Below are 17,202 nucleotides of genomic sequence, written 5' to 3' on the forward strand. Positions count from 1 at the left end.
ATCTCCGCGGACATCTGCCATGTAGTTCAAGTTTCCGAACCGGATCTGGCGGCCAGGGGCGAAGCTGTCGATCTGCTCCAACTGGCCAAGCGAATTGGCCCGCGGTGCAAAGACGCCGAACACAAAGATCTGTCCGGGGAGAAGAGTCTCACCCTGGACCGTGTCATTGACGATTGAAGACGCCATCAAGCCTCGAAGCGACGACAAAAAGGAACTCTCAATGAAAGCACCAATGTCGGTGTCAAAACCGGCGGATCTCAGGTAGGGGGTCCCGATATGTGCGTCTTAGGCTGATGGTAACAGGAAGAAAGAGACACAATGTTTACCCAGGTTCAGGCCCTCTCGATGGAGGTAAAACCCTACTTCATGCTTGATTAATATTGAAGATATGTGGAATACAAGAGTAGATCTACCACGAGATCGTAGAGGCTAAACCCTAAGAGCTAGCCTATGATGGTATGATTGTAATTGTGATCGGCCTTCTAAGGACCATCCTCTTCGGTTTATATAGACACCGGAGAGTTAGGGTTTACATGGAGTCGGTCACAAGGAAGGAAATATAATATCCGGATCGCCAAGCTTGTCTTCCACGCAAATGAGAGTCCCATCCGGACACGAGCCGAAGCCTTGAGTCTTGTATCTTGATGCTTCCATAGTCCGGACGATGTATATAGTCCGGCTGTCCGAATACCCCTTTATCCAGGACTCCCTCAGCCGTGAAGGGATTGACAACCCCTTTATCGCGTTGGTTGCAAGGTTCTTGTTTGTTTGTGTAGGCGTGTGGGACTTGGGAGGAGCCTCCTACTGGATTGATACCTTGGTTCTCAAAACTGAGGGAAATACTTACGCTACTTTGCTGCATCACCCTTTCCTCTTCAAGGGAAAAACCAACGCATGCTCAAGAGGTAGCAAGAAGGATTTATGGCGCCGTTGTCGGGGAGGTCTTCGCTCAAGTCAAGACATACCAAGTACCCATCACAAACTCATCTCCCTCGCATTACATTATTTGCCATTTGCCTCTGGTTTTCCTCTCCCCCACTTCACCTTTGCCATTTTATTCGCCCTCTCTTTTATGCTCGTCTTTCTTCCGTTTGTTCCCCTTTCCTTTCTTCCACTATGTCTGAAATTGGGGAGGTTATCGTTGATAAGGAAAATAATAATAACATGGGAAAATTTGATGCTTTTGTTGATCCTGTTGAAGAACAACATGTTTTACATACTAAAAAGTTTCAAAACGGTAGTGGTAATATTATTGGAAAAGGGGTCATTCAAGATTTCTTTACTTGTGTCGGTGCTTTACCTGCTATGGGTGGATCTATTCTACATAGAACCAATAGCCTCGCGGATGCTATTTCCTTGCTTATAGTTGAACTTGAAAGACAGTTTATGCATATGCATCCTTGCATTCAAAGAATTTTTCTAGAATTTTCCAATATTGAGCATTCTTCTGTTAAGCGCGCAACTACTATATTTTTGGCCCATGAGTTCAGATTTATAATAAAAGAGGCCAAAGAAATTTTTTCTCACTATAAGGTAGATGTCGGCCGCCCTCCCATAGAGGCCATCCTGTTCAATCAAGAGGACATAATGCGTTTACAATCTCTAGATTATGTTGCTTTTAATGAAAACCTTAGAAAAAAGGTTCCCACCAATGTTCTAGTTGATAGAATTTCTGAACTTAATAATGATTTTGCCATTCGAAACAATGAGTTGGGATATTCTCTTGAGTATAGGCTCATGACTTTTTGCCAAAAGAATGCTTACAATGATGAATTGGTTATGCAATATGAGGGGCCAAGGGAGGATCCTATACCTCCCGAGCTTGATCTTCGGGACGCCTGTCCCATTAAATTTAGCCCTTTTGATGACTTTTGCTTGCCACAAATAAAACTTGTTGCTGAACGTAGGGAATATGAGATGAGCATTCGTGATTTATCTTATCATTATGGCAATACTTAGATCTATTCTCGCTTTTTGCCTAGCTAGGGGCGTTAAACGATAGCGCTTGTTGGGAGGCAACCCAATTTTATTTTTGTTCCTTGCTTTTTGTTCCTGTTTAGTAATAAATAATTCATCTAGCCTCTGGTTAGATGTGGTTTTATGTTTTAATTAGTGTTTGTGCCAAGTAGAACCTATAGGATCATCTTGGGTGAAAGTTAATTTGATTCTGCTAAAAAACAGAAACTTTGTGCTCACGAGAAAAAAATTCAATAAACCACAGAAACGTGCTTTTGAGTTGATTCTTTCTGAACTAGATCAATAGACAAATTACCTAGGACTTCCTATTTTTGTAGGATTTTTGGAGTTCCAGAAGTATTCGAAAGTTACAGATTGCTACAGTCTGTTCTGTTTTTGACAGATTCGGTTTTTCGTGTGTTGTTTGCTTATTTCGATGCATCTATGGCTAGTATCGGGGGGTATGAACCATAGAGAAGATGGAATAAAGTAGGTTTAACACCAATATAAATAAAGAATGAGTTCATTACAGTACCTTAAGTGGTGGTTTTTCTTTCTTGCACTAACGGAGCTCATGAGATTTCCTGTTGAGTTTTGTGTTGTGAAGTTTTCAAGTTTTGGGTAAAGATTTGATGGACTATGGAATAAGGAGTGGCAAGAGCCTAAGCTTGGGGATGCCCATGGCACCCCAAGATATTCAAGGACAACCAAAAGCCTATTCTTGGGGATGCCCCAGAAGACATCCCCTCTTTCGTCTTCGTCTATCGGTAACTTTACTTGGAGCTATATTTTTATTTACCACATGATATGTGTTTTGCTTAAAGCGTCTTGTATGATATGAGTCTTTGATTTTTAGTTTACCACAATCATCCTTGCTGTACACACCTTTTGGGAGAGACTCACATGATTCGGAATTTATTAGAATACTCTATGTGCTTCACTTATATCTTTTGAGCTATGCAGTTTTGCTCTAGTGCTTCACTTATACCTTTTTAGAGCACGGTGGTGATTTAATTTTGTAGAAATTATTGGTCTCTCATGCTTCACTTATACTATTTTGAGAGTATTTTGGAACAACATGGTATTTTCTATGGTTATAAAATTGGTCCTAGAATGGTGGGCATCCAAGTTGGGTATAAGAAAAACTATCATGAAAAGTGAATTATATACTATGATGAACTTGATGCTTAATAATTGTTTTGAGATACGAAGGTGGTAATATTAGAGTCATGCCAGTTGATGTAATTGTGAATTTAAGAAATACTTGTGTTGGGGTTTGCAAGTCTCGTAGCATGCACGTATGGTAACCGTTGTGTGACAAATTTATTGCATAGGGTGCTCTTTTGATTGCCTTCCTTATGTGTGGAGGTCGGGGGCGCGCGATGGTTAACTCCTACCAACCTCCCCCTAGGAGCATGCGTAGTAGTACTTTGCTTCGAGGGCTAATAAAACTTTTGCAATAAGTATATGAGTTCTTTACGACTAATGTTGAGTCCATGGATTATACGCACTTTTACCTTACCATCATTGCTAGCCTCTACGGTACCGTGCATTGCCCTTTCTCACCTTGAGAGTTGGTGCAAACTTCGCCGGTGCATCCAAACCCCGTGATACGATACGCTCTATCACACATAAACATCCTTATATCTTCCTCAAAACAGCCACCATACCTACCTATTATGGCATTTCCATAGCCATTCCGAGATATATTTCCATGCAACTTTCCACCGTTCCGTTTATTATGACATGCTTCATCATTGTCATATTGCTTTTTGCATGATCATGTAGTTGACATCGTATTTGTGGCAAAGCCACCATGCAAAAAAAATTATACATGTCACTCTTGAGTCATTGCATATCCCGGTACACCGCCAGAGGCATTCATATAGAGTCACATTTTGTTCTAGTATCGAGTTGTAATTCATGAGTTGTAAGTAAAATAGAAGTGTGATGATCATCATTTTTAGAGCATTGTCCCTAATAAAAAAAGAAAGTCCACATAAAAAAGTCCAAATAATAAAAAAAAGGCCCAAAAAAAAGGGGGACAATGCTACTATCTTTTTCCACACTTGTGCTCAAAATAGCACCATGGTCTTTATGATAGAAAGTCTTCTATGTTGTCACTTTTATTTACTAGTGGGAATTTTTCATTACAGAACTTGGCTTGTATATTCCAATGATGGGCTTCCTCAAAATGCCCTAGGTCTTCATTAGCAAGCAAGTTGGATGCACACCCACTTAGTTTCTTTTGTTGAGCTTTCATACATTCATAGCTCTAGTGCATCCGTTGCATGGCAATCCCTACTCCTCATGTTGACATCAATTGATGGGCATCTCCATAGCCCGTTGATTAGCTGCGTCAATGTGAGACTTTCTCCTTTTTTGTCTTCTCCACACAACCTCCATCATTTTATTCTATTCCACCCATAGTGCTATATTCATGGCTCACGCTCATGTATTGCGTGAGAGTTGAAAAAGGCTGAAGCGCATTAAAAAGTATGAACCAAAATTGCTTGGCTGAAACCGGGGTTGTTTTTGATGGGAGTATTTTGTGTAATGAAAATGAAACATAGCCAAACTATATGATTTTGTAGAGATGAACTTTCCTTTGCCATGGTATTTTGAGAAGACATGATTGCTTGGTTAGTGTGCTTGAAGTATTATTATTCTTTTATCAATATGAACATTTATTTTGAATCATTTGGATCTGAACATTCATGCCACAATAAAGAGAAATACAATGAGAAATATGCTAGGTAGCATTCCACATCAAAAATTCTATTTTTATCATTTACCTACTCGAGGATGAGTAGGAATTAAGCTTGGGGATGCTTGATACGTCTCCAACGTATCTATAATTTTTTATTGTTCCATGCTATTATATTACTTGTTTTGGATGTTTATGGGCTTTACATTACACTTTTATATCATTTTTGGGACTAACCTACTAACCGGAGGCCCAGCCCGAATTGCTGTTTTTTTGCCTATTTCAGTATTTCACAGAAAAGGAATATCAAACGGACTCCCAACAGAATGAAACCTTGGGGAGCAATCTTTTTGGAACAAACGCAATCCAGGAAACTTGGAGTGGATGTCAAGAAGCAGTCAAGGCGGCCACGAGGGGGTGGACTTACCCCCTGCCTTGTGGCCCCCTCATGGCTCCCCTGACCTACCTCCCTCGCCTATATATATCTTCGTACCCTGAAACCATCCAGGAGCACCACGAAAAACTATTTCCACCGCCGCAACCTTCTGTATCCGTGAGATCCCATCTTGGAGCCTTCGCCGGCACTCCACCGGAGGGGGAATCGACCATGGAGGGCCTCTCCATCATCACCAAGGCCTCTCCGATGAGTTGTGAGTAGTTTACCACAGACCTTCGGGTCCATAGTTATTAGCTAGAAGGCTTCTTCTCTCTCTTTGAATCCCAATACAAAGTTCTCCTCGATCTTCTTGGAGATCTATTTGATGTAACTCTTTTTGCGGTCTGTTTGTTGAGATCCGATGAATTGTGGGTTTATGATCAAGTTTATCTATGAGAAATATTTGAATCTCCTCTGAATTCTTTTATGTATGACTAGTTATCTTTGCAAGTCTCTTCGAATTATCAGTTTGATTTGGCCTACTAGATTGATCTTTCTTGCAATGGGAGAAGTGCTTAGCTTTGGGTTCAATCTTTACGGTGTCCTTTCCCAGTGACAGCTGGGGCAGCAAGGCACGTATTGTATTGTTGCCATCGAGGATAAAAAGATAGGGTTTATATCATATTGCTTGAGTTTATCCCTCTACATCATGTCATCTTGCTTAATGCGTTACTCTGTTCTTATGAACTTAATACTCTAGATGCATGCATGAGTCGGTCGATGTGTGGAGTAATAGTAGTAGATGCAGAATCGTGTCGGTCTACATGTTGCGGACGTGATGCCTGTATACATGATCATGCCTAGATATTCGCATAACTATGCATTTTTCTATCAATTGCTCGACAGTAATTTGTTCACCCGCCGTAATACTTATGCTATCTTGAGAGAAGCCACTAGTGAAATCTATGGCCCCCGAGTCTATTCTCTATCATATAAGTTTCCAATCTACTTTATTTTGCAATCTTTACGTTTCAATCAGATCTCACTTTCGCAAGTGGCCGTGAAGGGATTGACAACCCCTTTATCGTGTTGGTTGCGAGGTTCTTGTTTGTTTGTGTAGGCGCGTGGGACTTGGGAGGAGCCTCCTACTGGATTGATACCTTGGTTCTCAAAACTGAGGGAAATACTTATGCTACTTTGCTGCATCACCCTTTCCTCTTCAAGGGAAAAACCAACGCATGCTCAAGAGGTAGCACTGTCAATCTGCTCCAAACGACCAAGCGAGTTGGCCCGCAGTGCGAAGCCGCCGAATACGAAGATCTGTCTGGGGAGGAAGACCTCACCCTGGACTATGTTGTTGTGGATGATTGAAGGAGCCATCAACCCTATCTTCGACGTCACAGTGAACTCTCAATGAAAGCACCAATGTCGGTGTCAAAACAGGTGGATCTCGGGTAGGGGGTCCCGAACTGTGAGTCTAAGGCTAATGGTAACAGGAGGCGGGGGACACAATGTTTACCCAGGTTCGGGCCCTCTCTATGGAGGTAATACCCTACTTCCTGCTTGATTGATCTTGATGAATATGAGTATTACAAGAGTTGATCTACCACGAGATCGTAGAGGATAAACCCTAGAAGCTACCCTATGATTATGATTGTTGTTGTCCTACGGACTAAACTCTCCGGTTTATATAGACACAGGAGGGGGCTAGGGTTACACAGAGTCAGTTACAGAGAAAGGAATCTTCATATCCGAATCGCCAAGCTTGCCTTCCACGCATACGAGAGTCCCATCCGTACACGGGACGAAGTCTTCTATCTTGTATCTTCGTAGCCCAACGGTCCAGCACATGCATATAGTCCGGCTGTCCGAGGACCCCTTAATCCAGGACTCCCTCACCTACCGTCATTTCACACAGCTATTAGCACGCCCCGTACGGTGAGTGCATAGCGAACACGCGCATGAATTAGATAGTGGTAGTGATTTTAGTTGCAAAAATTAGATAGTGCTAGTGATTTTTAGCTGCATATTTTGACAAATCGAAGTGTCTCTTGGCTTAGCTCCGAAGTCTGGCTTCAATTTGCATACTAATGTCGCTTGGAGCTACATCGGTATTTCCCCAAAGAGGAAGGGATGATGCAGCACAGCGGCGGTAGGTATTTCCCTCATATATGAAACCAAGGTTATCGAACCAGTAGGAGAACCAAGCAACACAATGTAAACAGCCCCTGCACACAAATAACAACACCTCGCAACCCGACATGTTAGAGGGTTTGTCAATCCCTTTCGGGGTATGGCGCCTCAAGATAGGCAAAGGACGTGAGGTAAATTTGTAGATAGGATAAATAGATCGCGGAACAAATAAATTGCAGCAAGGTATTTTTGTATTTTTGGTTTAATAGATCTGAAAATAAACGCAAGGAAAAAGTATATCGCAAGGCAAATATATGAGAAACAAGACCCGGGGGGCGTAGGTTTCACTAGTGGCTTCTCTCAAGAAAGATAGCAAACGGTGGGTGAACAAATTACTGTTGGGCAACTGATCGAACTTCAAATAATTATGACGATATCCAGGCAATGATCATTACATAGGCATCACGTCCAAGATTAGTAGACCGATTACTGTCTGCATCTACTACTATTACTCCATACATCGACCGCTATCCCGCATGCATCTAGTGTATTAAGTTCATGAGAAAATGGAGTAATGCAATAAGAACGATGGCATGATGTAGATGAGATCCGTTTATCTATTGCGGCAGATATGGATCTCATCTTTTTATCCTTAGTAGCAATGATAGATACGTGTTGGTTCTCTTTCTGTCACTGGAATTAAGCACCGTAAGATCGAACCCACCACCGGGCACCTCTTCCCATTGCAAGATAAATAGATCAAGTTGGCCAAATAAAACCCAAATATCGAAGAAGAAATACGAGGCTATAAGAAATCACACATATAAGAGATCAAAGAAACTCAAATAACTTTCATGGATATAAAATCATATAACTGATCATAAACTCGAAGTTCATCGGATCCCAACAAACACACCGCCAAAAGACTTACATCATATGGATCTCCAAGAGACCATTGTACTGATAATCAAGAGAGAGAGAAGAAGCCATCTAGCTACTAACTACGGACCCGAAGGTCTACAAAGAACTACTCACACATCATCGGAGAGGCACCAATGGAAGTGGTGAACCCCTCCGTGATGGTGTCTAGATTGGATCTGGTGGTTCTGGACTCTGCGGCGGCTGGATGAATATTTCGTCGACTCCCCTAGGGTTTGTGGAATATTGGGGTATTTATAGAGCAAAGAGGCAGTCCGGGGGGCACCCGAGAAGGGCACAACCCACCAGGGCGCGCCTGGGCCTCCTGACGTGCCCTAGTGGGTTGTCCCCTCCTCGGGACTCCCCCTAGGTGCAACCAGGGCCCATCATCTTCCTTTTGGTCAATAAAAAATCATCGTATATTGGTGTGGCATTTGGACTCCGCCTCATATTGATTTCCTGCGATGTAAAAAAACATGCAGAAAACAGCAACTGGCACTTGGCACTATGTCAATAGGTTAGTACCAAAAAATGATATAAAATGATTATAAAACATCCAAGATTGATAATAGAACAACATGAAATAATCAAAAATTATAGATACGTTGGAGACGTATCAGCATCCCCAAGCTTAACTCCTGCTCGTCCTCGAGTAGGTAAGTGATAAAAACAGAATTTTTGATGTGGAGTGTTGTTTATCATGTCATATCATATTCTTTTCTTTATAGCATGGACTTTTGGACTTTTATGTGATTCAAAGGAATAGTCTAGTTTTCACATAATAATTTAGATACTCAAGCATATCAACAAGCAACCATATCTTTCAAAATATCAATGATAAAACAAGTTATCCCTAGCCCATCATGCTCAAACATTGATCCATTCATGAAACACACTCGGACATTAGCTACACCCAATACTTAAGTACGATCATATTGCCTCCTAGTTGGTGCTTTTATAAGAGAGGATGGAGACTCAATTTCAAAAATAAAAATTGCATAAATTAAAAGAAAGACCCTTCGCAGAGGGAAGTAGGGATTTGTAGAGGTGCCAAAGCTCAAAGCGAAAAATTAGAGATAAAAACATTTTGGGAGGTGTATCCATCCCACCAACGAAAACGATTTGGAGCATCCCAACACTTTCCATGCTAGATATATCATAGGCGGTTCCCAAACAAAAAATAAAGTTTATTCCTTTTTCCACCATACTTTCACTTTCTATGGCTAGCCGTATCCACGGTTGCCCTCCATACCAACACTTCCCAAGGAATTTATTATTTGACAACATAAAGTAAATTCATTTTTCCATTTCGGGACTGGGCATCCCTAATACCTTTGCCTTACTCTTGTGCAATGACAAGTGAATAAACACTCGTCATGAGAACAACACATCTAGCATGGAAAATATTAGCCACATGTTACTGTTCCACGAGTGAAACAAACACACAAAAGAGAAGTTTATTTTGAAAATTAGAGATGGCACATACAAATTTACTTAGAACGGAAAAATAATACCACATATAGGTAGATATAGTGGACTCATGTGGCAAAACTGGCTTAAAGATTTTGGATGCACAAGTAGAGGTCATACTTAGTGCAAATGAAGGATAGCAAAAAGATTGAGAAATGAACAACCAAGAAACGAATAATCTCATAAGCAAGCATTAAGCATAATTAACACCGAATAATGCACCACAAGTAGGATATAATTTTCATTCATGATTATTGACTTTCGTGCATGCATAGGGAATCACAAACCTTAACACCAATATTCTTACTAGAGCACAATTACTCATCAACATAACTCACATATCACATCATCATATCTCAAAACTATTACTAAGAATCAAGTTTATTTTTTCCAATGATCTTCATGACATACTTTTATTTCTTTCTTTATCCTTCTTGGGTATCTATCACTTTGGGACTAATGTTCATGTGTTGCTTTTCATAAGCTCAAACAAATATAAGTGAAGATCATGAGCATAACATATTTTCTTTCTCTCAAAATAATTTAAGTGAAGCAAGAGAGAATTTATTCAAAATTTTGCTAACTCTTGAATAAATCTAAGTGAAGCAATAGAGCATTTCTTCAAAAATACTAAGCACACCGTGCTCAAAAAGATATAAGTGAAGCACTAGAGCAAGTCCATTGCTCATAGAAATTTAAGTGAAGCATAGAGAGCAATTTTAACAAGTCATGGCATAATTTTGGCTCTCTCAAATAGGTGTGTCCAGCAAGGATTGATGACTTAAAACACAAAGTAAAACTATCAAAGACACATATCATACAAGACGCTCCAAGCAAAACACATATCATGTGACGAATAAAAATATAGCCTCGAGTAAAATACCGATGGTTGTTAGAAGAAAGAGGGGATGCCACTCGGGGGCATCCCCAAGCTTAGTTGGTTGCTCATTCTTGGATAATAACTTGGTATGCCGGGGCATCCCCAAGCTTAGGCTCTTCTATCCTTCTTTCATCCATCGTAAGATAACCCAAAACTTGAAAACTTCAATCACATAAAACTCAAACAAATCCTTCATGAGATCCATTAGTAAAAGAAAGCAGACCACTACTATAAGTTCTGTGTCAAACCAATTCTTATTTTTTTTTGTATTATATCTACTATATTCCAACTTTTCTATGGCAAAACTCATCAAAGAAAACCATAGAGCCATCAAAATAAGCACACAACACAAAGAAAACAGAATCTGTCAAAACAGAACAGTCTGTAGTAATCTGGAACTTTCAAATACTTATGAAACTCCAAAAATTCTGAAACAAATTGGTGTATGTGAGAAATTTGTCTATTGATCCTCTGCAAAAAGAATCAACTTAAAAGCTCTCTTCTGTAAAAAAATGACAACGAATCTCGTGGGCGCAAAAGTTTTTGTTTTTCAGCAAGATCAAATAAACTTTCACCCAAGTCTTCCCAAAGGCATGGCTTGGCACAAACACTAATTAAAAAACAAAAAACACAATCATAACAGTAGCATAATTGTGCTAACACTTAAGAACAGAAAGCAAAAAGTAAAAATAAATTTTATTCATTGGGTTGCCTCCCAACAAGCGCCATTAATTCATATGGTGACTTAATTCTTATTCTAGGGAAGTGTTCCATACCCTTCCTCAAGGGAAATTGGAACTTAATATTGCCTTCTTTCATATCAATCACTGCACCGATAGTGCGTAAAAATGGTCTACCAAGAATAATTGGACAAGACGGATTGCAATCAATATCAAGAAAAATAAAATATATGGGCACATAATTCCTATTTTCAAGAATAAGAACATCATTAATTCTTCCCATAGGCTTTTTAATAGTAGAATCCGCTAAGTGCAAATTTAAAGAGCATTCTTCAATATCTGTAAGACCAAGCACATCACATAAAGATTTCGGAATTGTAGAAACACTAGCACCCAAGTAACACAAAGCAAAACACTCATAATTTTTAATCTTGAATTTGATAGTAGGTTCCCACTCATCATGCAATTTTCTAGGAATTGAAACTTCTAATTCCAATTTTTCTTCAAAAGCTTTCATCATGGCATCAACAATATGTTTAGTAAAAGCTTTATTTTGTTCATAAGCATGGGGTGAATTTATCATGGATTGCAGCAAAGAAATACAATCAATAAAAGAGCAACTATCATGATTAAAGTCTTTGTAATCCAAAATAGTGGGCACATCAGTAGTTAAACTCTTGACCTCTTCAAACCCACTTTTATCAATTTTTTCAACAAGATTTTCACCCTCCGAGTTTTAGGGACGCCTTCTAACTAAAGTTGACTCTTATCCAGTCCCTTTTTCATCAATCTTAAATTTACTAAACAATCAATAGAAGAAAAACCAACCACTTTAAGATCTTCATCACTTTTGCGAAAGAAATCACTAGAAAATGCTTTTTCTAAAAATTCTCTTTTAGCTCTAAGCATAGCGGTTCTTTTCTTACTTTCATCCATAGAAACATAAAGAGCTTTAATTGATTCATCTACTTTGGGCACAAAAATTTTCATCTTCAGATTTTCCACATCATGAGCAATTCTATCAACACTTCTAGACAAATCATCAATCTTGTTCAACTTTTCTTCTATGGAAGTGTTGAAAACCTTTTGTGTGTTGATAAATTCTTTAATATTGCACCCAAGATAAGAGGTATTCCTATTATTATTGTAAGATTGATTTCCATAGGAATTACCATAATTATTAGAGGAATTACTAGGAAAAGGCCTAGAATTAAAATTACCTCTATAAGCATTGTTGTTGAAATTATTGTGAGAAATAAAATTCACATTATGGCATCACTATTTTTCTCAATCAAAGTAGACAAAGGAATATCATTAAAATCGATAGGACAACTTTTACTAGCAACCAATTTCATAAGAGCATCAACCTTTTCACTCAAAGAAGAAATTTCTTCAACCGAATTAACTTTTTTTACTAATAGGAGCCCTTTCGGTATGCCATTGTGAATAATTTGCCATAATATTATCAATCAATTTGGTGGCTTCACCCAAGGTAATTTCCATAAAAGTAGCACCCGCGGTGGAATCTAAAAGATTACGAGAAACAAAATTCAATCCCGCATAATTTTTTTGTATGCATCCAAAGATTTAATCCATGAGTTGGGCAATTCCTTAGCATCAATTTCATCCTTTCCCAAGATTGTGCAACATGCTCATGTTCAAGTTGCTTGAAATTCATGATCTGGGTTCTAAGGGAAATAATTTTTGCGGGCGGAAATACTGGGTGATAAAAGCATCTTTGCACTTGTTCCAAGAATCGATACTATTACGAGGCAAAGAAGAAAACCAAATTTTTACACAATCTCGCAAAGAAAACGGAAATAATTTCATCTTGACCACATCATTGTCCACATCCTTTTTCATTTGCATATTGCATAATTCCACGAAGGTATTAAGATGGGACGCGGCATCCTCATTAGGAGTACCAGAAAACTGGTATTGCATGACAAGATTCAGCAAAGGAGTATTAATATCACAAGTCTCCGCACTAGTGGTGGGAGGAGCAAGAGGAGTGCCAATAAAATCATTGTTGTTGGTATTTGAGAAGTCACATAGTTTGGTGTTCTCTTGAGTCATGATGACCACACAACAAGATTGCACTCAGAAACAGATCCGGCAAGAAAACGGCGAACGGAAAAAGAGAGGCGAATAAAATGTTAAATTTTTGTGAAGTGGGGGAGAGGAAAACGAGAGGCAAATGGAAAATAATGTAATTGCAAGCATATGAGATTTTTCATTAGGAACTTGGTTATGTCGCTTGAAGCTACGTCGGTATTTCCCCAAAGAGGAAGGGATGATGCAGCACAACGGCGGTAGTTATTTCCCTCAGATATGAAACCAAGGTTATCGGATCAATAGGAGAACCAAGCAACACAACGTAAACAACCCCTGCACACAAATAACAACACCTCGCAACCCGACGTGTTAAAGGGGTTGTCAATCCCTTTCAGGGTACGGCGCCTCAAGATAGGCAAAGGGCGTGAGGTAAATTTGTAGATAGGATAAATAGACCACAGAACAAATAAATTGCATCAAGGTATTTTTATATTTTTGATTTAATAGATCTAAAAATAAATGCAAGGAAAAATTAGATTGCAAGGCAAATATATGAGAAAGAAGACCCGGGGGCCGTAGGTTTCACTAGTGGCTTCTCTCAAGAAAGATAGCAAACAGTGGGTGAACAAATTACTATTGGGAAATTGATCGAACTTCAAATAATTATGACGATATCTAGGCAATGATCATTACATAGGCATCACGTCCAAGATTAGTAGACCGACTACTACCTGCATCTACTACTATTACTCCACACATCGACCGCTATCCAGCATGCATCTAGTGTATTAAGTTCATGAGAAAATGGAGTAATGCAATAAGAACGATGACATGATGTAGATGAGATCCATTTATCTATTGCGGCAGATATGGATCTCATCTTTTTATCCTTTGTAGCAACGATACATACGTGTTGGTTCCCTTTCTGTCAATGGGATCAAGCATCGTAAGATCGAACCCACTATCGGGCACCTCTTCCCATTGCAAGATAAATAGATCAAGTTGGCCAAACAAAACCCAAATATTGGAGAAGAAATACGAGGCTATAAGAGATCACGCATATAAGAGATCAAAGAAACTCAAGTAACTTTCATGGATATAAAATCATATAAGTGATCATAAACTCGAAGTTCATCGGATTCCAACAAATACACCGCCAAAAGACTTACATCATATGGATCTCCAAGAGACATTGTATTTATAATCAAGAGAGAGAGAGAGGAAGCCATTTAGCTACTAACTACGGGCCCGAATGTCTACAAAGAACTACTCACGCATCATCGGAGAGGCACCAATGGAAGTGGTGAACCCCTCCGTGATGGTGTCTAGATTGGATCTGGTGATTCTGGATTCTACGGTGGCTGGATGAATATTTCATAGACTCCCCTAGGGTTTCTGGAATATTAGGGTATTTTTAGAGCAAAGAGGCGGTCTGGGGGCACCCGAGGTGGGCACAACCCACCAGGGTGCATGGGCGTCCTAGCGCGCCCTGGTGGGTTGTCCCCTCCGCGGGACTCCCCCCAGGTGCAACTAAGGCCCATCTTCTTCCTTTTGGTCCATAAAAAATCATCATAAATTGGCGTGGCATTTGGACTCACTCTGATATTGATTTCCTGTGATGTAAAAAAACATGCAGAAAACAGCAACAGGCACTTGGCACTATGTCAATAGGTTAGTACCAAAAAAATGATATAAAATGATTATAAATTTATTATAAAACATCCAAGATTGATAATAGAACAACATGGAATAATCAAAAATTATAGATACGTTGGAGACGTATCACATACTGTATTCAGTTTAAACCGTTTGCGTTGAAGAGATGCACAAATCCTGCATTGAACAACTCGCACGCTTCCCGGTGAGCCTCTCGGTCAGCCTGCGCACTTGACTGCACTCGCATGCCTCCCGTTTAGTCAAGCAGCTATCCGCCTGGCACCTCCTATAGCCATTAAAACCAAGACACGTTGTGTCACGTAAATGGTTAACAAAATGCACATGATTTGAATTATACAAATGTTTGAGATATTAAAGTGGCAGCTATTTGTTTCAAAATGCCTGTGTTAGGTGTTATTCAAGTGCGCCTTCTCTCAAAATGGACACCAAAAACACCACAACATGTCGGGTGCCATTCCATGATAGCATGCCAAGTTTCATGAATTTCAGACGAGTTTTGGATTTACCAAAATTTAAAAACAATGTATCTCAATGTTTTGCCGGCAATCAACGGTGCCCTGGTGTTTGAAATTCATTCCCATTTCTTGCATGGGACCTAAGCCTGCACCCAAGGACACAGATTTGATTTTCCAACCAATTTATATGCATTGGAGCATGTGCATGTAGTTCAAACTTGAATTATGCACATAAATGCCTCGAAAACTCAATTAATGCATAAAAATGTCCAAACGAACCCCGAAAAATCCCAAAAATTGACACAACACTCAAGTTGTTCTCTATTGACACTAGATTTTTTTTGAAAACAATAAGAAGCAGCGGATATTGTTTCATCCCAAAGGTGGGATGTACCCTGCTGAAACCATCAGGCTTGTTGTGAGAAGCTTTGGTTTGTGAGAAGCATATCCCCAAACCTGCTCCAAATGGGACAAAAAAATTACCACGGCATGTTAATCCGCTCCACGATAGCATGCCAAGTTTCATAAATTTCAGACGAGTTTTGGATTTACTAGAATTTAAAAACAAGGAATCTCAATGTCTGCGGCCGAGTGACGGTGGCAGGGTGTTTGACATTCGTTCCCATTTCTTGCATGGGACCTAAGCATGCAACCAAGGACACAGATTTGAATTTTCAACCAATTTATATGCATTAGAGCATGTGCATGTAGTTCAAATTTGAATTATGCACATGAATGCATAGAAAACTCAGTTAATGTAGAAAAATGTCCAAACGAACCCCAAAAAATCCCAAAAATTGACACAACACGCGTGTTGTTCTATGTTGGCACTAGAAATTTTTTGAAAGCAATAAGAGGCAGCGGATATCGTTTCGCCCCAAAGGTGGGACGTTCCCTACCGAAACCATCACGCTTGTTGTGAGAAGCTCTGATTTGTGAGAAGCATATCCCCAAAGCTGCCCCAAATGGGACAAAAAAATTACCATGACATGTTGATGCTGCTCCACGATAGCATGCCAAGTTTCATGAATTTCAAAGGAGTTTAGCATTTACTAAAATTTAAAAACCAGGTATCTCAATGTGTGCGGCCGAGTGACGGTGGCAGGGTGTTTGACATTCATTCTCATTTCTTGCATGGGACCTAATTAAGCATGCAACCAAGGAGACATATTTGAATTTTCAACCAATTTATATGCACTAGAGCATGTGTCTGTAGTTCACATTTGAATAATGCATATGAATGCATAGAAACTGAGTTAATGTATAAAAATGTCCAAGTGAACCCCCCAAAATCCGAAAAATTGACACAACACTCATGTTGTTCTATGTTGACACTAGGAAAAAAATTGAAATAAAGAAGAGGCAATGGATATTGTTTCGTCCAGAAAGGTGAAACGTTCCCTAGCGAAACCGTCAGGCTTGTTGTGAGAAGCTCTCGTTTGTGAGAAGCATATCCCCAAACCTGCCCCAAATGGGACAAAAAAATTACCACGGTATGTTGATGCCGCTCCATGACAGCATATGCCAAGTTTCATAAATTTCAGACGAACTTTGGATTTACTAGAATTTAAAAACCATGTATCTCAATGTTTGCGCCGAGTGACAGTGGCAGGGTGTTTGACATTCGTTCCCATTTGTTGCATGGGACCTAATAAGCATGCAACCAAGGACATATATTTGAATTTTCAACTAATTTATATGCATTAGAGCATCTGCATGTAGTTCAAATTTGAATTATGCACATGAGTGCATACAAAACTTAGTTAATGTATAAAAATGTCCAAGCGAACCCCAAAAAATCCCAAAAATTGACACAACACTCCTGTTATTCTATGTTGACACTAGGAAAAAAATTGAAATTGAGAAGAGGCAACGGATATCATTTCGTCCAGATA

Source organism: Triticum aestivum, chromosome 2B (assembly GCF_018294505.1).
Source record: "Triticum aestivum cultivar Chinese Spring chromosome 2B, IWGSC CS RefSeq v2.1, whole genome shotgun sequence".
Lineage (NCBI taxonomy): Eukaryota > Viridiplantae > Streptophyta > Magnoliopsida > Poales > Poaceae > Triticum > Triticum aestivum.